The 27,774-nt window shown below is 47.2% G+C and overlaps 1 protein-coding gene across 1 annotated transcript in view; it reads right to left on the bottom strand.

Moving 5' to 3' along the window:
* DISP1 (dispatched RND transporter family member 1) overlaps positions 1 to 27,386 on the bottom strand; it is a 106,277-nt gene extending 78,891 nt beyond the window's left edge. Inside the window, exons 1-2 of the mRNA XM_077485839.1 lie at positions 27,252 to 27,386; positions 23,991 to 24,086 (exon numbers count right to left, since the gene is read on the bottom strand). The gene's annotated coding sequence lies outside the window, so the exon portion shown is untranslated. The remainder of the gene's footprint in view (positions 1 to 23,990; positions 24,087 to 27,251) is intronic.
* Positions 27,387 to 27,774: the final 388 nt, after the last annotated feature.

The following is a 27,774-nucleotide window of genomic DNA, read 5'->3' as shown; positions in this document are numbered from 1 at the left end:
AAATCAAATGCACATAACATTTAAGCTGAAATTAATTGTCTGGCGACAGGGATTCAACAGCCTAGAAGTTCCCATACATCAGATTTCTTTTACAAAATCAATACCCTTCAAGACTGAAATCGTCGGCTGTGAACCAGGAAATTATCCCTCAAATTTCAGGGAACGACAAGTAAAAAAAAAAAAAAAAAAAAACCAAAAAAATTAAAAAAAATCGCAGCTTCCAAACGGCGCGGCCCATCACAGCAATGCCCTCTTAAAGATGAAATACGTCTCACTGTTCTGAAGCGGGGGAACCCTACAGATATGATGAGGTGCCACCAGACGCAATTACCACCGCCGCCGGATCAAACGCTGCCCTGTAACCTTCCAGAACAGACGGTGCTCAGATACTTATCACCTATTACCCAGGTGCTCATTATGGTTCCTCCACCTGGCCTCCTCCCCCCCCCCCCCCCCCATTTCTCTATGCTGAAATAACTTACAGAAGTGTTCCACTTTACAATGGTCGCCTGTTATTTTTTTTTTTCGGTAAACTACTGACAACTGATGTGTGGCAACACACAACCTTTGACTGGAGAAAAAGGTTTAGGAGCCCTCAACATTTGCTGGAAATAAAGAGAGAGTCACACTACACATTGGCCAGGCCATAGATGGCACAGGTTTGGGAAAGGTTCTAAGGCCTTATGTACACTGCCGCTGGTAAAAGCGGACCTTTGGGAGCACTTGGGTATTTTTTTTCAGCTGCCTCTGAACTCTTCTCTTATATCAGAACAGCATTTTTTTTTTTTTTTGGAAAGAAAGAGTTCAGGAGGCATTTGAAAAGCCTGTGACAGAGTTTTTAATTTTTGACTATTTAGAAGAAAATAAAAAATAAATAAAAATAAAATAAAAAAACACTTACCACATGGCATGTAAACATGGCAGAATGGACGTTTTGAAACGTTGGTTACCATCTGTCAAGTTAAATTATTCAGGGGAGGTTGTAAAATGTCCCATTACAAAGTACATGAAGAAATACTTCGCCCAGAAGTGGTTAATGTCCTTTTTAAAAGTTTTTTTTTTTTTTTCCCTTCCATGCTGCAACTTTTCAACATTTTTTTCCAACTGCTCCTGAACTTTCTTCTGTTATCTTATCAGAACATGTACACAGGGTCATTTATTATTAGGCAGCTGCATTTAAAGGCCTTTTTTGAAAAACATGGCAAAACAGACGTTTTTTAAACGTGGGTTACTATCTGTCACGTTAAATTGTTCAGGGGAGGTTGCAAAAACGTCCCGTGTACATTAAGCCTAAATTCCACACTGTATTCTGCTGCAATTCAGGATTATAAATATTCCTCCTCCTGCTGTAACTTTGACATCTAACGGCTTTCAGTGTATATGATAAGCACATCCCTAGCCGCAACACAGAAAAAATAAATAAATAAAAGAGCCGGTACATGCTGCTTTACATCAGCATGCGACACAAAAAAGTGCAGCGCTACCTTACCAATCATTAACCACTTCAGCCCCAAAAGATTTTACCCCCTTCCTGACCAGAGCACTGACAATTGCGCAATAGTCACAATAAGCGTATAATGATTGGTTTGCGCAAAAGTTATAGCGTCTCCAAAATAGGGGATAGCTTCATGGCTTTTTTATTATTATTTTTTATTTTTTTTTAGTAGTAATAGCAGCGATCTATAAAAATGTCACTGGCAGTGAAGGGGTTAAGTGTGTCCTAACTGAAAGGGGGGGGGGGGGGGGGGGGGTGACTGCATAGGGGAGATGACAGATCGCTGTTCATACTCTGTATGAACAGACGATCTATCCGTTCTCCCGAGTGACTGCCGGGGCACTCGCATAAGGTCTGTGGGCGAGCACGCAGCCCTAGTGGCCGTCTATGTTACCGAAGTAACATGACGGCTATTCGCGCAGCCGAGCCATGTTGCCGCAGTACAACTGCAGCGACTGGTCGGCATGCGGTTAAAGTGGTTGCAAAGTCAGAAGGTTTCTTATCTTAATGCATTAAGATAAAATGCCTTCCGTGTGCAGCAGCCCCTCTAATACTTACCTGTGCCCTCTGTCCAGCGATTTCCACGAGCGTCTCGGCCATCCGTGATTCCCCCTCCTGATTGACAGACATAGCAGCAGTGGCATTGGCTCCCGCTGCTGTCAAAGTCAGCCAATTAGGAGAGAGGGGCGGGGTTGAACCACAGCTCCATGTCTGAATTGACACAGGCAGCTTTGACTCGGCTTGGGTGCCCCCATAGTAAGCTGCTTGCTGTGGGGGCACGCAACAGGAAGGAAGGGCCAGGATCCCAGAACAGGGACCTGAGAAGAGGAGGATCGGGGCTGCTCATCCACTGCAACAGCAGAGCAGGCAAGTATAACATGTTTGATTCCTATAGGGGGGGGGGGGGGGTAAGTTTTGTGTGCAGTAGTTTTACACAGACCAGCCCAGATCCTCTTCTTCTTAGGTCCCACAAAAGGTGCTCCTGGCTTCTCCCTCTTGCCGGATGCCCCCACAGCAAGCAGCTTGCTGTTGGGACAATCACTTTAACACAATAATGGTGGAACCCTCTAATGTATGGAAATCTCAAACTTCAATAATACCAGTCTCTGATCTGTAAACTTCCAGATCAAACTGGAAATAAGGCAAAAAAATAAAAAAAACTTTGCAGGGATGGTGGAAACCCCTTCTATAGATGTTTGACAGTGGACGGTATCCACTGCTCATCGGTGCAGCCTCATAGGTTCCCATCAGTGCAGTTTATCAATGCTACCTTACCAGTACCCCTCAGTGCAGCAAGGATCTTACAAGTTGCTTACAAGTTAAAAATCTGTATTTTTTTGCTAGAAAATTACTTATTTATTATTTTCTTTACGGAAGTGGATGGAACTCCGCTTTAAAATGTGATATCTGGGGTGGGTGAAAGATCTCAGGTGGCTATCTGTAAGCAGCTATCGGTAATAAAGACCTGTCTCTGGTGTTCTCTCACTTTGTGCAGGGTGACTGGTCTTGTCCCCGCCCCCTCTTGTAGTCTTCTGCATGCAGCCTGTAGTAGATGGGGCCTGCTAGGCCCCTCCCACAGCTCTGCTCTATGCACAGGCTATATACTGCTACTTTTACAAACTAATATCTGAGTTTGCAAAGGAATTTGGCACACACACACACACACACACACACACACACACACACACACACACACACACACACTCTGTTACTATTGAGAAATATATCTAAATTAAGGTTTTTGTGCCCAGAGTTCAGCCCTAATGAATACACAACTGGGCTAAACAGGGTTCCCCCCCCCCTTTTAAAAGATCTTTCTATAGCACTGATCTCTGTATTTGCATCAATAAACCTCCATGTATAGATAAAAAAAAAAAAAAAAAAAAGTAAATATCACTAGCTGCTAAACCATTTATATAAACCGTAGAGCATGAAATTATATGCAGCTGTGAGCCAAGAAAACCCCATATTGTGAATTTTTGCTTTATTCTCAATTATTTACAGCTTGCAAAATTTCCAAAACACTCCCAATGGGCAGGAGGGGGTGGGGGACCCGGGTACTTTGCTACATTCTGTACGTTGTATTTCATTAACATTCCCTACTGCGGCACATTGACCTTACTAGTGACTAGGGAAGCTCATGCATAATAGCTTAAGTATGTCCGTCCGCTGCTGAGTAAAACACATTGAAATAAAAGTAAACCAGCTGACCGTTGTCTAGAGATTATATATATATATATATATATATATATATATATATATATATATATATATATATATATATATATATATATATATATATATATATATATATATATATATGTGCCTTGCGAAAGTATTCGGCCCCCTTGAACTTTTCAACCTTTTGCCACATTTCAGGCTTCAAACATAAAGATATAACAAATTTATTTTTTGTGAAGAATCACCAACAAATGGGACACAATTGTGAAGTGGAACGAAATCTATTGGATAATTAAAAAAATTTTTAGCAAATAAAAAACTGAAAAGTGGTGTGTGCAAAATTATTCGGCCCCTTTACTTTCAGTGCAGCAAACTCACTCCAGAAGTTCAGCGAGGATCTCTGAATGATCCAATGTTGTCCTAAATGACTGATGGTGATAAATAGAATCTACCTGTGTGTAATCAAGTCTCTGTATAAATGCACCTGCTCTGTGATAGTCTCAGGGTTCTGTTGAAAGCTCAGAGAGCATCATGAAGACCAAGGAACACACCAGGCAGGTCCTTAATACTGTTGTGGAGAAGTTTACAGCCGGATTTGGATACAAAAAGATTTCCCAAGCTTTAAACATCCCAAGGAGCACTGTGCAAGCGATCATTTTGAAATGGAAGGAGTATCAGACCACTGCAAATCTACCAAGACCTGGCCGTCCCTCTAAACTTTCAGCTCAGACAAGGAGAAGACGGATGAGAGATGCAGCCAAGAGGCCCATGATCACTCTGGATGAACTGCAGAGAACTACAGCTGAGGTGGGAGAGTCTGTCCATAGGACAACAATCAGTCGTACACTGCAAAAATCTGGCCTTTATGGAAGAGTGGCAAGAAGAAAGCCATTTCTCAAAGATATCCATAAAAAGTCTCGTCTAAAGCTTGCCACAAGCCACCTGGGAGACACACCAAACATGTGGAAGAAGGTGCTCTGGTCAGATGAAACCAAAAATCGAACTTTTTGCCCACAATGCAAAACGATATGTTTGGCGTAAAAGCAACACAGCTCATCACCCTCAACACACCATCCCCACTGTCAAACATGGTGGTGGCAGCATCATGGTTTGGGCCTGCTTTTCTTCAGCAGGGACAGGGAAGATGGTTAAAATTGAGGGGGGAAGATGGATGCAGCCAAATACAGGACCATTCTGGATGAAAACCTGTTGGAGTCTGCAAAAGACCTGAAACTGGGACAGAGATTTATCTTCCAACAAGACAATGATCCCAAACATACAGCAAAATCTACAAAGGAATGGTTCACAAATAAACGTATCCAGGTGTTAGAATGGCCAAGTCAAAGTCCAGACCTGAATCCAATCGAGAATCTGTGGAAAGAGCTGAAAACTGCTGTTCACAAACGCTCTCCATCCAACCTCACTGAGCTCGAGCTGTTTTGCAAGGAAGAATGGGCAAGAATTTCAGTCTCTCCGCATGCAAAACTGATAGAGACATACCCCAAGCGACTTGCAGCTGTAATCGCAGCAAAAGGTGGCTCTACAAAGTATTAACGCAAGGGGGCCGAATAATTTTGCACGGCCCATTTTTCATTTTTTTTTATTAGTTAAAAAAAGTTTCAAAAATCCAATAGATTTCGTTCCACTTCACAATTGTGTCCCACTTGTTGGTGATTCTTCACAAAAAATTTAAATTTTATATCTTTATGTTTGAAGCCTGAAATGTGGCAAAAGGTTGAAAAGTTCAAGGGGGCTGAATACTTTCGCAAGGCACTGTATATTCTTTCCAGCCCGACATATTGTTGCTCGGGGTGGACTTTCAACTCCCTCAGAGTGACAACAGTGGTCAGCTCCAGTGCAATGCGTGTCAGCGCGGCAACCAGGGGTGCATGCAACAGTGTGACAACCCAGAAACACAAATGGGAAGCAGTTGTCACCCCATAAGAACCTTCATGGCAGGACCACCAGGCAGTATCTTCATGAAAACTGCAGTTACAAAATAACCAAAATGACATTAATATGTTAAAGTGGTTGTAAAGGCAGAATGTTTTTCATCTTTGTGCATTCTATGCATTAAGATGTAAAAAAACAAACAAAACACACACACACACACACACACACACACTTTCTGTGTTCAGCACCCCTCCCCCCCCAATACTTAACTAGGTCCATCTTGATCCAGTGATGTTGCAGGAGAGTATCGGCTGTCCGGGACTCTTCCCCCTTATTGGCCGAGACACTGCAGCAAGCGCCATTGGCTCCCGTTGCTGTCAAAGTCAGTGAGCCAATAAGGATATAAGGGGGGGCCGAGCCACGCTCTATGTCTGAATGGACACACAGTGCAGTGGCTCAGCTCGTGTACACCCATCGCAACCTGCTGCTATCTGTGGGGGCATTCTGCGAGGGGCCAGGCGTGTCAGCGAGGGACCTGAGAAGAGAAGGATCAGTGCTCTTCAGATAAGTATAACTTTGTTTTGGAAACAAAAACAAACACACGGCTTTAAACCCCTGCGCACCAAGCCTACGCATATGTGCGGCCTCAGCTTTCAGGGGGGCTATACCGGGATGATGCCCGCAGCTCCAGGCATCAACCCGGTACTTTTTTTTTTTTTTTTTTAAGAGCGGGCGATTGGCTTTCCAGGGATAACAGATGCGGCTATAAGTCACTCATTTGTTATACCGGAGGAGCGGCAGCGGACTTCCCCACCCCCTGGCGCTCTGACCGGGCCTCCCGTCCCACCGGGAGACCCGATCCGCGAATCTGCACTTCTGGTGACTAGCCACAGACTGGAACGAAGCCATAAATGGCTTTGTTCCAGTCTCCTGAATGTAAACCCAGAAGCAGCGTCACAACTTACGGCTTACTTGGCTGCCAATGGCGCCGGATAAAGTGTGTGTGTGTGGTGTGGTGTGGTGTGTGTACACACACACACACACACTTTTAAACCGATCTGAGTACTTTGAAGTGCAAAAGGAGGGATCTGAGGTCTTTTAGACCCCTGATCCTTCCATAAAGAGTACCTGTCACAAGGGATGTTTACATTCCTTGTGACAGCAATAAAAAAAAGTGATCAAATTGTTATTTTTTTTTTATTTATTTTTTTTAAACAACACACCGCAAGCTCGCGCAGGAAAAAAAAAAAGTGAGGTATTGCAGCAATCAGATCGAGAGCAATAATTCTAGCACTAGACCTCCAACTCTAACCTGGTAACAAAACCAAAACACACACAATTTTTTTTATATTATACAGGATTTGTATAGGGCCAACAGAGACACACACACACCAAATGTCAGAAATGGGCTTAGGCATTAAAGGGTTAATATAGTTTTAAAGTGATTCTAAAGTCTCCTTTTTATTATACTTACCCGACCTGCTCTGTGCAGTCGTTTTACCCAGATCCTCCTCTTCTCGGGTCCCACAAAAGGTGCTCCTGGCTTCTCCCTCCTGCCGGATGCCCCCACAGCAAGCAGCTTGCTGTTGGGACAACCAAGCAGATGGACTCCTGAGCCACAGCTGTGTGTCCACTCACACGTGCAGCTCCGACTCGTTCCTGCCCCCTCACTGGCTATGATTGACAGCAGCGGGAGCCAAAGGAGTGAGAGTCCTCTCAGAGGCAAGGCTCTCCTGGACATCACTGGATCGAGATGGGGCTTGAAGGCAAACAAACATTGTGCCCTTACAACCACTTTGAGGCTTATATGACATCTTTGCAGCTGGGTTTAGATCTACTCAACTTAGGATTATTTAAAAAAAAAAAAAAAAAAAAAAAAAGGGACAGAACCTTTCCAGTGCATCGGCTGCATTTCAGAAGAATTACTGTCTCAATATCCCCAAAAAAAAAAAAAAAAAAAAAAAAAAAAAAAAAAAAAAAGGGGGGGGGGGGGGGGGGGTTGTATAAAATCCATACAATGTACATAGTCATCCTAAATGGGAGATTGGTTTCCCCTTTTCAGCAAAATGGGAGTTTCACTTTAAAATATGGAGCAGGAAAAAAAAAATATATATATATTCTAAAATCCTGCCAAAGTCTACCAAGTGATTATAAACCAGATCCCCTGCTGAAAGCCCATCCTGGATTCACTTAGATTGATTCCAAACACAAGAGAGGCCAGAGCCGAGATTCAATACACAGCAGTGACGGAACATGTCTCAGCAGCGCCCGCCCAACCGTAACAAATTGACATCGCTCCCCCCCCCCCCCCCCCATTATTATTATGACAACCATTCGATAAATGGAATCCGGAACAAAGCTGGCACATTTCTTGCTCTTGTAACTTAATCTTCTTGCCTTAGAGCAATCCAGAACAAAAAACACCAGTAAAAATGAAAACACATTAAAACCTAGTCTAACAGTCTTTATTCATGTCACCGAGAGCCGCACAAAGGCAAAAAAGGAAAAAACTTCTCTCCTTAAAAAGACAGAAATGATTACAACTGAAAACCAGGAAGGGGAAAAAAAAAAAAAAAAAATAAAAAAAAAAAAAATAAAAAAAAAACACACAACAACAACACACACACACACACAGTAACTAGATGCCACTAAGTGTCCTCGGAATTACCTGTGATAATTAGCACCACCTAGTGGCTAAAAGTATTTTTTTTATTATTAGCAAAACACACAAAAAAAAAAAAAAAAGCGGGTGCAAATAGCGTGTGGGCGTTATACATCAATACTTCAATGTTATCTGCCTCGGAGGGGACAGGAAGGAGGGCGGGATGAGCTCCGTCAGATTACATGCAGTGAGAATCTCCTGTTTACTTGGCGGCCTCTGTAATAGGAAGTCCTGTCTCCTGGGCCACCATTGGACCACTGTTCTGTCTATCATAAGAGATTCTCATTGTATGTAATCTGTCGGCGCTCGTCCGCCCCCCCTCCCTGGCCCCTCTAGGCTGCAGATGGACATCGATCAGGCTGCATTGATGGCAATGGCGATGTGGACTGATGAGACAGCATATGGGTACTGACCCTTATTTTGCATCAAAGTTACTAATTTAAAATTTAAGTTTTTTTCCCCTGAATCTTCCACATTAAAATGAATGTGTGTGTTATACGCTGATAAATACTGTAGCTTTGAACTCTCCTCTGTAATAGAAGTATAATTTTGAAATCATACTAATAAATATTTGTGAAATTAAGCCTCCACCTTGTCCCTTTAGACCAGGGCTCCATGGTGACCAGAAATCACACCCTGGCACCTAGGCTGCCACCAGCCCACTCACTATAACGCCCGATACCCCAGACATGCAGTGCATTGACATGGACCATCGTCCTCCTCCCTTCTCCACACTCAGCGTGGCATTTGATGCTTGCCAGAGCGGCCGATTGTGTGAAACTGACAAGTAACAGAGAGAAGAGGATCTGTCAGATTTGAGCTTGATGTTGGGGGTGGGCAGGACCCAGAAGCTATCAAACACCAGCCAATGGGATCTGGACGGGCCGCTACGTTTCTTAAGCAGCCCAATCATTGGCTGGTGTTTGATAGCTGCTGGGTCTCACCCCCAACATCAAGCTCAAATCTGACAGCTCCTCTTTCCTCTGTTACTTGTCAGTTTCACACAGTGCTCAGTGTGAAACCTGCCAGTGCCAATCAGTGCCATCTGCCACCAACAAAACTTAATGAAAGCGTGAACGGCAACCTTACACAGCCGCCTACAAAACCTTGCGGCCAAAGCAAGCATCCAAAGATGCTCTTACGTCAACTTTGTAGAATTTAGTGAAAGTGTGAACGGATGACCAAGTTGCCACCTTATACACCTGGGAGACAGACGCTTGATGTCGGAAAGGCCAGAAGGTTCCAATTGCCCTGGTGGAATGAGCCGTGACAGGAAAAGGGGGCACCCGCCCCTTTAAGGCATAGGCCTGAACCATGTTCTGTCTTATCCACCTAGAAATAGTGTTCAACGAGACCGCCAGACCTTTATTAGGACCAGCCATTGAGACAGAGTCTGACTGCTGGAAGGGAGCAGTAGCAGACAGATACACCCGTAGAGCCCAGACCACGTCCAGGGAATGTAAAGCAACTTCTTTCGGATGTGTCAGCTTAGGACATAGGGATGGTAACACAATGACCTCATTTAGATGAAATGCCAAAACCCCCTTTGGAAGAAAGCAGGGCTGCGGACGTAGCACCGCCTTATTCTTGTGGATGACCAGGTAGGGAGACTTGAGTGACAAGGCCGCCGACTCAGAAACCCTCCTGGCAGGGTAATAGCGACTAGAAAGACTACCGTATATACTCGAGTATAAGCCGAGATTTTCAGCCTCTTTTTTGAGGCTGAAAGTGCCCCCCTCGGCTTATACTCGAGTCATCGCTGTCTGCCCGCTCGATCAGCGTGTCGAGCAGACAGACAGCGGCCATTCTATGATTCAAAAGCCGCGCCTCCGGCTCCGCCTTCGCCTGTGATAGGCGGAACACTGAATTTCCCAGCAGCCTGTGTTCCGCCTATCACGGGCATCTTCTCATCCTCGTACTACGGACGAGGATGATACGACGTCCGTGATAGGCGGAACACAGGCTGCTGGGAAATTCAGTGTTCCGCCTATCACAGGCGAAGGAGGAGGCGCGGCTTTTGAATTTTACAATGGCCGCCGACGAAGAGGGCACGGGACGGAGGCAAGGCAAGGCACGGCACGGGACAGGACGGGACGAAGGCAAGGCACGACACGGGACGGAGGCTCGGGACAAAGGCTCGGGACACAGGTAGGCTGGACACACACACACACACACACACACACACACACACACACACACACACACACAGGGATGGATGGATGGAGACACACACACACAGGGATGGATGGAGACACACACACACACAGGGATGGATGGATGGATGGATGGATGGATGGAGACACACACACACACAGGGATGGATGGATGGATGGAGACACACACACACAGGGATGGATGGATGGATGGATGGAGACACACACACACACAGGGATGGATGGATGGACACACACACACACACAGGGATGGATGGACGGACACACAGGGATGGACGGACACACAGGGATGGACGGACACACACACAGGGATGGACAGGCATGTCTCACCCTCGGCTTATACACGAGTCAATAAGTTTGCCAGTTTTTTTGGGGGTAAATTGGGGGCCTCGGCTTATATTCGGGTCGGCCTATACTCGAGTATATACGGTACTTTCTGAGAAAGAGTTAACAAGGGAATCTCCCTAATATTTTCAAACGGCGGTTTCTGAAGCACCGATAGCACCAGATTCAGATGCCACGGAGGTAGCAGTGGTTGAACCGGAGGGACTATGGGTCGAACCCCTTGCACAAAAGTACTTACCAATGAGTGAGTCGCCAAGGGACATTGGAAAAAGACAGCCAAAGCCGATATCTGCCCCTTGTTGGTGCTTAAGGCAAGTTTCTGATTCACTCCTCGCTGCAAAAACAGCAGAATCCTGGAAACAGTATGTGCGCGGACGCCACTCCATCTCCTCACACATGGAGATGTAAGCCTTCCACGGACGATGGTAAATCTTCAGAGAAGATGACTTCCATGCCCACAGCATAGTGGAAATGACAGGGTCTGACGGACCTCGGTCCCTTAGTACCTGGCTTGAACAGCCATGAAGTATCAGACCTTGCGATAGAAGGCCCTCTCGCATTGGCAGCTGCCAAGGAACATCAGCCAGTCGTACTAGGTCGGTGTACCAAGGATGCCAAGACCAATCTGGGGCAATCAGAATTACTGGAATCCCCTCGGCCTCCACTCTGCGTAGCAGATGTGGCAGGAGCTTTAGTGTGGGTGGATAATGCCCCCATGAAGCCAACAAAACACGTCTGACGCGTTCACCCAGGGGTCTCTTGCCCTGGACACAAACTTCTGCACCTTCCGATTGAGCGGATAGGCCAAGAGATCCACATCTGGTGTGCCCCACTTTAGGCAAAGGAGCCGGATTACATATGGATGCAACGACCACTCCCCTGGGTCCCGCATCTGACAACTTAGGTAGTCCGCCTGCCAGTTTTCTACACCCGGAATGTATATGGCCGACAGGGACAGCACGTCACGCTCTGCCCACTGGAGGATGCGAGCAACCCCCCATGCTGCGGCCAAGATCCTTGTTCCTCCTTGAAGGTTGACTTACGCCACCGCCGTGGCGTTGTCTGACTGGATCCTGACCGGACACCCCTGTAGCTTCCTTGACCATGTGGAGAGGCACCGCTGATCACCAAAGCTCAAGTACATTCATCAGTAGTTGGGAATCTTCCGCCGGCCAAAGGCCTTGGGCTGACTGTACGCCCAAAACCCTTCCCCCTCCCCCCCCCCAACCGGTCAGGCTGGCGTCCGTTGTGATCACCGTACAATGGAGAGGAAGGAACAATCTCCCGGACCGAAGGGACGGAGACCTCAGCCACCAGAGAAGGGAATCCCTGACTTGCTGTCTCATCCGACTTTGACAATCCAGGGATAGCGGCAATTTTTCCCCATTCTGACAAAATCTCCTTTTGCAGGACTCGAGTGTGAAATTGAGCGCACGGTACCGCTTCGAAAGTGGCTACCATGAGGCCCAGAACTCGCATGCAGAAGCGCAGCGACGACCACCTGTGGTTCGCCAACAACTTCACCGCAGCTTGAAGAGTCTGCAGCTTGTCTGAAGGGAGAAAAGTGCTTGCTTCTGAGGAGTCCAGCAGTAAGCCCAGGTACTCCAGGCATTGAGTCAGCACTAACACTGACTTCTTTCGGTTCACCACCCAACCAAACTCCTGGAGAGTCTGCATGGCGATCGCTACATACTCCCTTAATTCTGAGGCGGGAGCTGCTCTCAGAAGGAGGTCGTCTAGGTAACCCATGGATTGCTATTCCACGTTGCCTTAACAAAATGCCAGAATTTACGCTAACACCTTGGTAAAGACTAGGGGGTGCTGACGCCAGGCCAAAAGGGAGCCACAAACAAATTGCAGAAACCTCTGATGCCTGAGGCATATGGGTACATGCAAGTACGTGTCCTTGATATCCAAGGGCATCAGGAAGTCCCCCTGATGGAGTGCAGCGACCCGATTCCATCCTAAACCTTTGCACCTTCACAAAGATGTTGAGGGCCTTCAAGTCCAGGATTGGACGTACCCCTTCTTTTTTGGGGACTACAAACAGATTGAAGTAGAATCCCTGAAACCTTTCGAGCGGAACAGCAGATCTTGTACTGCCCCAAACAGGGCTTCTTGTACTGCCCCGAACAGGGCTTCCCGACTAGCCGGAAGCAGATGCAAGTTGGAGGGAAAAAAATCTGTTTGGTGGACAAGAAAGAAATGTTTTCCTGATGACAGTAGGGAGGTCAACCGAGCTGCAAACTCCCAAAGGCGACCCCCTACCCAAGAGTCAGGCGGGGGTAAACCTTCATGCGGTAACGTTTTTTGCTCGCAGACTTGTTTGGCTTGCCCTCCAGCAGGCGCCTTGTTGGACTGGGAACACTTACCTGCCCGTGTGGGCGAAAAAGCCATTCCTGAGCGGAAAAAGAGGGCCTTTGCCTACGGCATGGCTCCTTACCCTTCCTGGGCTGTGGGAGAAATGTGCATTTCCACCAGTAACATTTTTAATAATGTCATCCAGCAAAGCTCCAAATAGCCTCTCACCTTGGAAGGGCAAATCCGCCAGTGCTTTTTTTTTTATCATCATTTATTTAATTATTTTTTAGATGCCTGGTCCGCAGACCAGCATTTCAGCCAAATCAGGTGCCGTAGCACCACTGCCGATACAGATGCTCTAGAGAGCAGGGGGACCGTATCCAGGGCCGCATCACAGACATACTTAGGGCCATGCACCAACTGATCTGCCAGTTCTACGCAGACCGGGGGAGACTGTTGCTTCTCCAAATCATGGTGCAACAACTTTGGCCAGCGCCTGCGACACCAAGGCCGTGGCCAGCACAGGTCGTAACGCTGACCCCACCACCGTAAACAGGGACTGGACCACTGCCTTGGCCCTCCTGTCGGCAAGGTCCTTGAAGGTAGGAGTCCCTTCTACCGGAATCAACGACTGGAGGAGATGCCCATTTTTTCAGGAGGCTCTCCTCAAAGGGGTTCTTCTTGGGACTGAAAAGGCCCGTTGTGGGCTGCCCCATTCCTTGTAGATGAACTTATCAAAATAAGTCAAATACGGAAACACCTTAGGTGTGCAGGCCAGTTTGTGGGACCCAAAAGGGACCGCCACCTCAGCAGAAGTTCCTGCTGCATCCTGTATCTTCAGGGTATCTTGCAACGCTGTGATAAGTGCTCCTACTAGTGCTTTTTCCTGCGCTAACCTGGACAGAGTCCTTCTCAGGCCGCGAACACACGGGCGGACTGTTCGCTCAACTTTGTCCGCTGAACAGTGTTTCAGCGGACAGTCCGCTCGTGTGTGGGGCTTCAGCGGACAGTTTGACGAACAAAGTTTTTCGGAAATTCCGAAAAACTGTCCGCTGAAACTTGGTTTGAGCGGACAGTCCGCCCGTGTGTAGGCCACTTTCGAAATGAGCAAACTGTTCCCGCTCGGAGGAAAGTCTGCTCATTTCGAGCGTGTCTCCAGGTAGGCGGGGCCCGCGAAGGAGACGTCGCGGGCCCTGCCGCCTGGTATGGACTTAAAGGGGAACCCCAACGCCGAAAAAAAAATCGGCGTGGGGGACCCCCCAAAGTCCACAACAGACCCTTGTCCGAGCACGCTACCCGGCCGGCCAGGAAAGGGGGGGCGAGCGAGCGCGCCCCCCCCTCCCGAGCCGTACCAGGCCGCGTGCCCTCAACATGGGGGGTGCCTTGGGGAAGGGGGGGCCGCGCGGCCCCCCCACCGCAAAGCACCTTGTCCCCATGTTGATGAGGACAAGGGCCTCTTCCCGACAACCCTGGCCGTTGGTTGTCGGGGTCTGCGGGCGGGGGGCTTATCGGAATCCGGGAGCCCCCTTTAATAAGGGGGCCCCCCACCCTATGTGAATGAGTATGGGGTACAATGTACCCCTACCCATTCACCTGTAAAATAAAAGTACCCAAAAAAAATAAAAACACAACACACGAGATAAAATATTTTATTGCACAGCTCCGGGGGTCTTCCGTCTTCGGGGGTCTTCTCGCCGGACTCCTCCGCTATCTTCTTGTAGCTCTTTTGCTAGCGGAGGAGTCCAGCTTTCTTCCTCCCCGCCGCCGGCCTCTTCTCCCGACTTCGGGGGTCTTGTCCCCCTCTTCGGTTCTTCTGCCGGGCCACCGCGCCTTCTTATAGCTCTTTTGCAGGCGGTGGCCCGGTCTTCTGTCGCCGCTGTCGCCTTCCGTTCTTCTTCTTCTCCAGGAGATGTTGACACGTCGCTCTCTCCGGCCGGAATGCCAGAGCCGCGCTGTGCGGCCACTTATATAGTGACAATGGGGCGGTGTCACATGGTATATGTCACATGGGTTGGTCACATGGGTTGATGTCACATGGGGACTATGACATCGTAAGGGGGCGGGGTCACCATGTGACCAACCCATGTGACATATACCATGTGACACCGCCCCATTGTCACTATATAAGTGGCCGCACAGCGCGGCTCTGGCATTCCGGCCGGAGAGAGCGACGTGTCAACATCTCCTGGAGAAGAAGAAGAAGAAGAAGAAGAACAAGAAGAAGAACGGAAGGCGACAGAAGACCGGGCCACCGCCTGCAAAAGAGCTATAAGAAGGCGCGGTGGCCCGGCAGAAGAACCGAAGAGGGGGACAAGACCCCCGAAGTCGGGAGAAGAGGCCGGCGGCGGGGAGGAAGAAAGCCGGACTCCTCCGCTAGCAAAAGAGCTACAAGAAGATATCGGAGGAGTCCGGCGAGAAGACCCCCGAAGACGGAAGACCCCCGGAGCTGTGCAATAAAATATTTTATCTCGTGTGTTGTGTTTTTTTTTTTTGGGTACTTTTATTTTACAGGTGAATGGGTAGGGGTACATTGTACCCCATACTCATTCACATAGGGTGGGGGGCCGGTATCCGGGGGCCCCCTTATTAAAGGGGGCTCCCGGATTCCGATAAGCCCCCCGCCCGCAGACCCCGACAACCAACGGCCAGGGTTGTCGGGAAGAGGCCCTTGTCCTCATCAACATGGGGACAAGGTGCTTTGGGGTGGGGGGGCCGCGCGGCCCCCCCTTCCCCAAAGCACCCCCCATGTTGAGAGCACGCGGCCTGGTACGGCTCGGGAGGGGGGGCGCGCTCGCTCGCCCCCCTTTCCTGGCCGGCCGGGTAGCGTGCTCGGACAAGGGTCTGTTGTGGACTTTGGGGGGACCCCCACGCCGATTTTTTTTTCGGCGTTGGGGTTCCCCTTTAAGTACATTCCAGGCGGCGGAGCCCGCGACGTCTCCGTCGCGGGCCCCGCCTACCTGCACACGCGCTCGAAATGAGCGGACTGTTGCCTCGTGTGTGGGCGAGTCCGTTCATTTCAAAAGTTGCGTGGACTTAGTACGACGAACAAAGTTTGCCGTATTTGTCCGCTCAAAAAGTGCCGTGTGTGGGCGTGTTCGTTCATTCAAAAGTTTGAGCGGACTGTTTGACGAACTTAGTTTCGGCAGACAGTCCCCGCGTGTGTACGCGGCCTCACTGTCTGAACGGTCCTGGTCCACATCCTGACATGCCAGAAAAGGGGCCGCCAGTTGCCGCGGGGCCTGAGGCTGAATCAGAGCTCTCCCCAGAAGAGGGGGGGGGGGGGCAGGGAGCATTCCCCCCCCCCCCCCTTGCGCCCGCACGCTGCTTCCACCCTGGCAACAATGTCTCCAGGACTGCCAAGAAAGCGTTCATAGGCACCGAATTTTGGGCAGGTGCGCCGGTTGCAATAGCAGGGATATCTGGGGAAGAAGCTCCAGCCGTCCTAGCAAAAATCACCAAGAAAAATGGCTGACAACATATACACTGCATAAGGGTAGATGGAAAATGGCAGAGGCCTCCCCTCATGGCAAACAGGCCAAGTACCTCACTGTGAAGGAAAAAAAACCCAGGCAAAGAGAGCGGACCCCGACAGCCACAGCAGCCCCCCCGCAAAGGCCCGGAGGACCCCCGGCCAGGTACATACATCGCAGCTCATGCCCAGTCACACAGTGGTCCCAGCAAGGGAAGGAGAGAATGAGGGATAGGGAGAGAGGAAGGGGAGAGTGAGAGACCCCCTAGTCGACCTCCCAGGGAATGCCCAGCTGCTTCATCCTGCCGAGGCAGGTGGAGCCATACTTACCCCTCCTGTCGGGATTTCTGGACGCATTCCACCATAGACCCATCACCCGAGCAGTACGGGGTGGCTGTTGGGCATGGCACACCGACATGGACAGCAGTAGCCCAGTCATATGTGTGCCCTGGAGCATATAGCTCACCGGCCGCCCCTGGACCAGAAGGGGCATGTCGTGGCCGACCCAGCACGTAGCTAGGGTCTGCTCACGCTCGATGCCCAAAGCCCGGTATAAATCCAAGGGGGAATCGGAGATTCGCTGTCCAAGGGCCTCGGCTATGGAATGCTCTACCAATCAACATCCGCCTGGAAGAAAATCACCTGGCTTTTTAGGAAAAAAAAAAACTCAAGACCTTCCTCTTTTTGCAGATGATCAAAGCTCGCCACAGCACCTAGAGGCAATTCAGTTCGCATTGTGCGCTATACAAGTATTTCATTCATTCGATGGCCAGGCTGGGGAGGCTACAAGGATCTACATTATCCAGCCAGTCACCCAGCCCAGCTGTTGATTGTAGATCGCAGGATAAAAATTGCTGAAAAATAAATAAATGAAAAAAAAAATCCCAGGACCAATGGTCCCCTCAGGGAGCCAGGTTCTTCTCCTACACTAAGCAGGAAAAAAAATAAAACAAAACTGAGCTGCAGGAAGCAAGGTGAGGGGTTATAGCCAGAGGGACCGCTTCCTGGGTGGTGCTGTGCAGTGTTGGCGTTTTTACATGTTCTGCCTAGTCCTCTCCTGAAGGCGGCGTGATAACCCCAAAGTCAAGAATTAAAAGGAGCTGTGTGTCAATAAAATGAAAGAAAAAAAAAAAAAAAAAAAAAAAGTAAGTTTTCGCCTTCACTGATAAGACAGCACCAATATGCAGCACTGGTGGGCACCCATGGGTGGCACTGGAAGGCTGCACTGATAGATGGCATTACTGATGTCACTAGCAGGAATTGGGGATGGGCACTGATTGGCATTTCCCTGGTGGTCCTGGGTGGGCACTTGAGGGGGGGGCTGCATTGATAAACAATCAGCACTGACTCCCCCCCCCCCCCCCCCCCATGAAGAGAGCAGCCAATCGGCTCTCCTCTACTTGAGTCTGTCAGACGAGAGTGAGGAAAAGCCGATTAACGGTTCTTCCTGATTACATTGTGATTGGCCATGATTGAACACGGCTCTTTACCAAGATCGGTGTAGCAGTGTGTAAGACTGACACACCGCACCACTGATTGTCACGATGGGAGCCCCCACGGGCATGCAAGAGTGGTCGTTCTGGGAGGCCATCATATGACGTCCACCCAGAACGAGAGCCGCACTGCCCAGTCATCATTTGATGGCCAGCAGAAAGTGGTTAAAGTGCAGTTCACCTTTACAGAAAATCTGTAGGGTGAACTTACACTGGACCCCCTCACCACACTTGTAAGGGAAAAAAAAAATAAAAAAAAACAAACACACACACACACACACACACACACACGGAGGGGGTGGCGCTGACCTAAGTGTAGTATTGAAATGATGAATAGGATCAGGAATAAAAACGCTTACAAGAGGATAGAAGATGCATGCTCGTCAAAAATAAAGTGCAGTCCTGACATTCCACATGGCTCTGTGGGTCCCACCGCTGTTCCGGATAGCTGGAAAGGATCACAGCATTTCTCCAGGAGCAACGGAACCAAGCATCTCCACACAGACCATCATGGCCCGTGGAACAGGAAGTGGTGTTACCGGCATCTGATTTGACCTAGGCAGAGCTGGAATCTTGTCAATCAGGGCTGCAGTGATGAAAGACTATGCGCTCGGAGCTGACAGCTCCTTCTATTGGCCTCTAGAAGGATCTGCCTCCAGCACAGGGACTAGTAGTTTTCAGTGGAGCATAAGTGCAGTGACCTCACCACCCTTGTGGTTCATTGACAATTTCTCTAGCCCTGCAACTAAAGGTCTAGAATTCTGTACAGGCCAGGGGCTGAAGGAAGGAGTCTGCAGGAGCCAGAGAATTGCACCCATGATCTGCTGATCACAGCTGCAATGCTTTGCAGACTCAAATGCAAAAATAATAAATATTAATTATTAATAAAGTAACCTTTTCCCTTTCTGCAATATAGAGGCATTTATTATATTTTTGCAAAAGTAGAAATACCCTTTATTATGGTCTACGTGGTTATGCAATCCAAGATGTACCATCCGAATCCACAAGATAGAAGTGTAAAAAGATATCAGTTGGTATTTAAGGGCAGCAATGGTAATAATTGTTCTTGGAAATATTTATGATACCGATACGGGTGCTTTGTATTGTGTCTTTTGGCTAACTTGTGAGAAATGTGTGCATAATTTATTTTCCTTTGAAAAAAAATAAAAAAAAATGAAATAAAAATTAGAATATGGAGAAAAAAAATAAAAATAAAATAAAAACCCCCACGATAAATCTACTCTGCTTAAGAAAATCTGTCTGTTGATCTAAAACTCACCTACTTATGTCAACACTCATTGTACAAACCCTGTGGAATAAAGAGCTTGTATCCTTTAAGAAATCACTGTGAGTAACACCATAGAGAAGGCATGGGTCTGTTGGCTGCGGAGGAACCCATCTCACCCAGCCTCTCTAAGATCTGGCCTCGGGTGATCCATTTTCAAATAGGAGTCACCACCCCTTATCTAGCATAAGAAGAAAGATCTCCAGCTTCCCCTCATCCGAGACCCGGAGATTGCTTCCCATGAGACCAGGAAATCTCTGCCCATCCTGCAGAGGAGTCAGGAAAGATACAAACCAGATGATGGAGCGTTTAACGAGGAGGGAAGGGGGAAGAGAATTGCGTGGGAAAACAAAAAAAAAAAAAAAAAAGGGAAGAAACAACCCCACAGCAAAATTCCACACAGATACCGGCATAAAAACCAAATTTCACTCAAACGCTGTACACATAGGCATCAAGATGGGGTGCTTGGTGGACATTTCTAACTTCCGATGCCAGGAGCAAAAAGTGTGTGGGTTGAAACGCGAATTCAAACACAGGCTTCACTGCATGCTGAGTGGTGCTGGAGCTGCTTAGAAAGCACTGGAAAAAGTTCAGAACCAGATCAACCCCAACTTCCACTGTCTCCATGGAGGGCACAACAATTTCATTTTAATGCCTTACCCCCATCCTACTCACCTACCCCCCCCCCCCCCCAACACTGATATACATCTAAATGTTTGGAGAAACCGCAACACAATATCTATAAGAGCTTGCTGGTCAACCCAACCCAAAAGCAAGGCCATTGGTATGGAGTTGATCCTTTCTGTGGCAAAAACAACCCCCCCCCCCCCCCCCCCACTGTTCTTGAATGGCTTTGCACCAGATTTTGGAGTTCATCTGCGGGAATTTGTGCCAATGTAACCAAAGTCCATTTGTGAGGTCAGGTACGGATATTGACTTGGCTTGGCTTTCAATCAGTGCTCCAACTCATCCCAAAAGATGTTCAGTAGGGTAGAGGTCAGGGCTCTGCGCAGGACACTTGAGTCTCTCCAAGTCAAGCCATGTCTTTATTTTGCTATGTGCACAGGGAACAGTCATGCTGGAACAGAAAAGGGCCTTCCCCAAACCGTTACCACAATGCTGGAGGAACACAATTATGTACAAAGTCTTGTATGCTGTAGTATTAACGCTACCCTTCACTGGAAAAATCTGAACTCAATTTGGAGGAATGTTCACAGGCCTTCAGCCACATGGTTTCTAATTGCTTAGCATCACATTAGGCTTTCCAGCATGTAAGTGTAGACTTTAAAAAAAAAAAAAAAAAAAAAAAAAAAAGGGGGAAAGGCACAACAGGTAGTCTTGTAGAAATCTACAGAGTGCAGCAGGGAGGGGCGGTCAGGTGTTGCACAGTAGATTGAGAAAGGCGCCAAGGCCCCAAAACAGCCACATCCCTGCCACTGATGTCACCCAAATGCCACGTTCTGACATAATCACGCTTCCGGTATGCTGGTGCGTTCCAGGCTGGTTCCAAATAGCATGCTCACTCCTGAACATTGTCTGTAACAACTCTACATGTCTCGACAATGCTTCCATGGCGAACTCTGCAGATGTCCACAGGACTACCTCATGTGCCTTTTATTCATTTTTAATATGTGAGAGTATTTTACCATTTTATATATGCTGCTAATAAAAAAAAAAAAAAAAAAAAAAAAAAAAAAAGTCTACACTTAGATGGTGGTGCCCCCTGCCTTTTGCACTGCACAAAGTATAGAGGATGTTTCCTATACTCTAATCAGAGGAGCTGCAGCCATCCATAGTCAATATTGGACATATATACATACATACACACACATATTATACATACACACACACACACACACACACACACACACACACACACCACCAACACACACCACCAACACTCAAAAGGTGGCCAATCGAAAAATAAGAAACCATAGGTGCAAGGAAAATTTATTACAGCAGACAGAAAAACCTTCTTAAGGTTAGAAGATGAAACAATGCTGTCCTCTCACATCTTGGTAAATGAGCCCCGGTGTAATACCACAAACAGCACAAAGAGGACGGTGTGGTTTGGCACCCAGCTGCTTGTACCATTTATTTTCCGTGTCTGTCCTCCGACATGCTGGTGAGACCTCCATGTAGTCAGTCTGTCTGCACATACACGCACAGGCCCGGCTCCGCTTATATTACGCTCAGTGTAACATAAAAACACACATTTGTCATCCACCTGCAGGGAAGGAAACCGTCTCTGGAATGCACAACCGTTCCTGTTATATCGCCAAAGTGTTTGTTTAGAATATATTTTGTACGCTTAACATCAAACATAAAGCTTCCACTTCCAGCAGAGGTAATGAGTCGGTCAACAGTAAGTGAACGTAAACATACTTGGGAGAAATCTAGATCTCTACTCAGGACTGATTGTTATTAAAAAAAATAAAAAAATAAAAAATAATATATAAAAAAAATAATAATAAAATAGTTTATAGGGAAGGAAGAAGGACAGACTAGAGGGACCATTTGGACATTTTCTGCTGTCATTCTGTGTGCTATTTTGTCCCTTTAAAAGTGCTGCAGTACAGAAAAACCATCTGCCGATCTACCAGCAAGTTCCTACCATGCTGTATTGAGCAGCCAATGCTGCACTGAAAATACAAGGAGGTGTTCTTTGCCTTTCCCCATACTTTCCTGCTAGACTACAGAACACCCTTATGTTATAGAGCCAAGAAGAGGGGGGGAGGGTGTTCTGTAGTCCAAGTTAAAAGCAAGCAGCCTACGATGACAACACTGTTCCTCTATAGATGCAGTACAGCAAGTGAGCATTGTCACCCTAGGAGAGAAGTGAGATACTTGCAGATCACCAGCCATCACATACATTATTTATAACTAGCTGTAATATTCGTTTTTGTCCTTGGGTTCAGATATACCTTATAGGAGAAGTATAGTCAAAGCCTTTTTTGCCATACTTCTCTCTGCGAGACAAAGAACCAGCTGATAGTAGACTATTGCCTGCTAACAGCTGTTATGGCAGAGCCACACCAGGCTCTGGAAGGATACCAACAATATTGTCAGGATCCACCTTACTGCCTGAATGACAGCTAGCTCCACCTCCCAGTCCAAGGTTGAGAGCTGGAGCCAGCTGTATGCGCCCCCCTCCCCTGCCCGGGGCTCAACTGAGCGCTGGAGGAACAGAAAGGAGTGACCGATAATCATTGCTCTCTGCTTGGAGCAGATCAAGAACTGGCCAATCAGCCTTTTTCATGTCACACGGTATTTGCACAGCAGTTTTTCAAAAGATATTTTGGGGGGGGGGGGGGGGTAGAATACTTGAATGAATACAAAAAAAAAAAAAAAAAAAAAAAAACACAACACACCCCCACATAATAATACACACACCAATTTATTTTTATCTTTTTACTAATATGAAACATGATGTTACGTCAAGTAAACAGATAGCCAACATGTTTTGCTTTAAAAAACTGTGCATGCTCGTGGAATGGCACCAAACTTAAGTACTTAAAAATCTTCATAGGTGACGTTTTAAAAACTTCTACAGGTTACTAGTTTAGAGGTACAGAGATGTTTTAGGGCTAGAATTATTGCTCTCGCTCTAATGATGACAGAGATACCTCACACGTGTGGGGAAAATAGCATTTACATATGTGGGTGTGATCTATGTATATGTGTTAATTACTGTGTGAGAGCGGTGGCACTTTATAAGGTTTTTTTTTTGTACCGGGTCTTAAAAAAAAAAAATAAAAAAAAAATAATAATTTTAATTTTGATCACTTTTACCGCTACATTACATTTTTTTTAGCGCTATAAACAAAATAAATAAATTCAAATTTCTTCATAAATTTAGGCCAATACGTATTCTGCTACATATTTTTTGGGAAAAAAAAAATCCCAATAAGTGTAAGCTACAACTTTTGCACAAACCAATCTATGGAAAATATACTGGAATTTTTATTTATACTAGTAATGGCGGTGATTAGTGACTTATAGCGGGACTGCAATATTGCGTTGAACAGTTGGACACCAACTGACACTTTGTGGAAACCAGCGACAGCAATACAGTGCTAAAAATATGCACTGGTCACTGTACGGAGTCTGGCTGAGAGGGGGTTAAACATCTAGGGCAATCAAAAAGGGTTTACTGCGTGCCTAGCCAGTGTTTTACTGTACTACTCTTACTCGGGAAAGTGATTGATTTTATTCCCTGCAAAAACACAAAACCAATCCCTTCCCCCGTCAGAACAGAGATCTGCCTTGTTTACATAGGCAGATCTCTGCTGGTTGATCAGCAGGTGCCAGCAGACATACAGTGCCTACCACCCACAGACCTGCTTCTGCTGTGAGTGATTACAGCAGAAGCGGTGCACGCCCCCTAGGCAGAAATACATCCTTTACAGCGGTTTTTGTGATTTTATACACACACACACACACACACACACACACTTTTTTTCCTTTCAGAAGTTTAGTAGATGCCCATAACTTATTCTTCTGTAATAATGCAGTGTTCATTTATGTCAAATTTCGATTTAGTCAGTCTTGACTAAAATACAGTTTTAGTCAACCAAAATAGTGTTAATTTAGTTGATGAAATTAAGGTTGGTCATGAGAGGGTTAAAGCAGCCAGTTTATACACACAGCCCAGATGGGGGCGCTCTATCAGAAGAGGACAGGACAGCGTACCTGTGAGGAATGCGCTGGGTCTATTTTCATCTAGGTGGTCAGGAATCTGCAGAAGAGATCGCTCCAATCCGCCCCGACATCAGACAGCGCAGGCGCCTGAGGAACAAAGAGGAGATATTTTACAGTGAGGCCTTCTCTTACATGGCACAACCAGGGACCTGTCTCATGTTCATGGCACTGCCAGGAAGACAACCCAAAGCATATTGTACTTATATTTCATGAGGAAAAAAAAAAAAAAGTGTATTAGAAGATTTAGATATGCTAACAAATTGAAGCCAAACTCCAGCTCACCCTTTATAAGCAGTCACAGCAAACAGTTTTTCTTATTGGGATAAAGATTTTGCATGAATAAATAAAAGCTGATCATTGCAAGCACCTCTGCCAGTGTTAAAGTATAACTAAAAAGGCAAAACTTTTTTTTTTTTTTTTTTGATAGTTTGTTTTGGATAGAGTGGAGAGGAGCGGAGCGCACGGGAGCCGACACGCACAGCATGTTCGACGTTGACAGCGGCGCGCTCAGTGCGCATGCGCCGTAGACAGCGGTGCCCGTCTTTGGGCAAGTATCTCCTAAATCGCATAGGTTTAGGAGATATTCCTTGGACCTACAGGTAAGCCTTAATCCGGATGTCAGCGGTGACACGTCTGCCAACACCCGCTGCTATCCGATCCATCAAGTCTTTACTAGGGATTTAAATCAAATCCACCCAGTGCAAATCGCACCACACAGACATCACGTGCGATGTGCACATTACTGGTTTATGGTAAAGAGCATCAAAAAACGCACCGGATCACACCAAAAACACACCAGAAAAGCATCCAGACTGTTTCTATGGTTTGAACTGGCCCTTAGGACCACTTGACCCCAAACTCCAGCAAACACTTTATAATCAGTTACAGCAGTTTTATTTCCTTTTTGGGATAAAGACTTTACATAAATAAAAGCTGATCATTGTAAGCACTCCTGTCAGTAGTAAATGGTTTGCCTCAACCCTGTAACTGCTACATGTGCAGAAGAGTTTGTGCTGTTGAAAAATAAACAAAACAGACTTACCATCTGGATCAAGTTAAAAATAAAACAAAGTCAAAAAATAAATGCAGCCATCACATCTAAAAAAAAAAAAAAAAAAAAAAAAAAAAAAAAAAAAAAAAAAGGTGAGCTGCAATATAAGAAATGTTTGCTTTTGAGTTTAACCACTTCACGCCCGCGAAAGGCAGCTACAGCGCGGGCTTCTTTTGCTGAGAGGACGTACATGGATCCTGTGATCGAGCTGACTCAGCTGTTTACAGATCCGGGTAAAGGGCCAATCACAGCGGCCCTTTACCATGTGATCAGATGTCAGCTGATCACAGGATGTAAACACAAGCTGGTCATTGGCTTTTCTTTCCTCTCGCTGACAGCATGAGAAGAGAAGAAGAAAGTCGATAACCGGCTTGTGTTAAAAGGAACTGATCATCAGTGCTGCCTACCAGTGAAGGAGAAAAATTATTTGCAAAATTTTATAACAAAACTATGAAAAAAAAAAAAAAAAGTTTTTTCCTTCCACATTTTAGGCATTTTGTTTGTTTAGCAAAAAATAAAGAACCCAGCAGTGATCAACTACTTCCATAACAGAACACATAGCACATAACATGCTGGTGCGCAGCGATCAGTGGTGCTGTATGTCCCTCTAACACACTACATCTCCGATCGTAGTAAGGAGGCTCTGATGGAAGCTCCATACCACATGATCAGCTGTGACCAATCACAGCGTGAACCAGGAAGTGCCGGTTAATGGCTTTCCTCAGTTGGTGCCGACAGGGAGAGCCGAAGGGGGGGGGGGGGGGTGTCTGTGTTGATAATCAGCACATTAATTATCAGCACAACCCCATCAGATGTGCCACCAACAGTGCCCATTAGAAACACCTGTCAGTGCCCACAACAATGCCAATCAGTGCCCATCAGAAAAACCTGTCCGTACCTCATCAGTGCTGCCCACCAGTCCGCATCAAGGTCGCCTGTCAGTGCCAAAATATTGGGGGGGTTCTTTATTTCTGTTATAAAATGTTGTTTTCTTCCCGCAAATAGAGCTTTCTTTTGGTGGTATTTGAAATGTTGTCGTTTTCTCCTTCACTAATATGCAGAATTGATGGGCACTGATGGACTAATCGGTTGCCCGATCAGTGTAGAGGTTCCTTTTAACACAAGCCGGGTTTTCAACTTTTTCTTCTCTCCTCATGCAGTCAGCGTGAGGAGCAAAAGAAAAGCCAATAACCGGCTTGTGTTTAGATCCTGTGATCAGCTGTCATTGGCTGACAGCTGATCACATGGTAAAGGCCCTTTACCCCGATCTGTGATCAGCTGAGTCCACTCGATCACAGGATCCATGTACACCAGTGGTTCTCAACTCCTGTCTTCAGGACCCACCAACAGGCCAGATTTTAAGTATTACCTTGGGGAGATTCAGACTAGAATACTGCAATCACTGAGCAGCAAATAACCTGTGATGTGTTTCAGTTATCTTGCAAACCTGACCTGTTAGCAGGTCCTGAGAAGGGATGAGCTCCGGCGTGTTCGCATGCTCCACATGCTGAGCCTGCCAGGAAGTCGGCGCAGCGCTGCGCTAATCGCAGACAGACATTGCCCGATCTCTGCAGCCGCACATCGGGGCAATGTCTCACTGCCTGTGATTAGCGCTGCGCCGACTTCCTGGGGGGATCTGCATGTGGACCATGCGAGTACACGCCTGAGCTCATCCCTAGTCCTGAAGACAGGAGTTAAGAACCACGGATATACGCCCTCCCGGCAAAGGAAGCCCATGCTGTAGCTTTCGCGGGCGTGAAGTGGTTAAACCCACTATCAGTGCCCATCAATTCTACATATCAGTGCCCTTCAGTGAAGGAGAAAACAAAATTTCAAATACCACCAAAAGAAAGCTCTATTTGTGGGAAAAAAATGCTAAAACTGCGGTTTGGGTAGAGTGTTACATTAAGGCGCAGTTGTCATTCAAAGTGTGACAATGCTGAAAATTGGCCTGGGCAGGAAGGGGGGTAAAAGTGCCCAGTATTGAAGAGGTTAATACCTCTGTAAGTTGTACAGACATCAGAGTTACACTTGAAGGCTCCATCCATCTGACTAGAGACAAGAAGGTGGTGAGATGTGTAGCCTGGAGCTGTGCACACCCCATACACACACCTTCTATTCTCCCACCTCTACAGCGCTGTGTCCAGGTCTGTCACCGCTCCCCCTAGGGAACTACAAGTCCCAGCATGTGATTGGAGTACCTGCAGAGAGAGTGCAGTGTCCTGGCTGCCTCCAGTCCTCCTCATCCCAGCACACAGCTCCTCCTCCTCCTTCTCCTTCTCTGCTCCCAGTACAGGAAGCTCGGGATTGCTTCCTGTGTCCTCCTCTCCGGCTCTGCTCCCGGCTATGGCAGCGGGCTCCGCACAGGCCCCGCCCACAACCGCTGCTGGAACACCTGCGAGCTGCACCAATAGGGAGCCGGGGATGGCAGAACAATGAGGAGCCGAGAGAAGGGTGCAGAGTGGGGTGGGGATCTGGAATGTACTATTTAGCCCGGGGGAGGGGGTCACACTCAGCACCTATGTGATCGGCTGATGACCTGATAACCACTCTAGAGAGAAAGTCCGCGTACATAGTGATCACATGGGACGCAGAGCTAATGTGCGCTCATCTACTGCCATCTGGTGGTAGAAAGGGGAACAACCCTCACCATAATCTACCAGTTATTAACCACTTCAGCCCCCGAAGATTTTACCCCCCCTTCTGACCACTTTTTAAAATTTG

Source organism: Lithobates pipiens, unplaced genomic scaffold, assembly GCF_037356315.1.
Source record: "Lithobates pipiens isolate NorthernLeopardFrog02 unplaced genomic scaffold, aLitPip1_a1.2 Scaffold_18, whole genome shotgun sequence".
Lineage (NCBI taxonomy): Eukaryota > Metazoa > Chordata > Amphibia > Anura > Ranidae > Lithobates > Lithobates pipiens.
The sequence above is the reverse complement of the archived record's forward strand: the minus strand, read 5'-3'. Positions and strand labels throughout refer to the sequence as shown.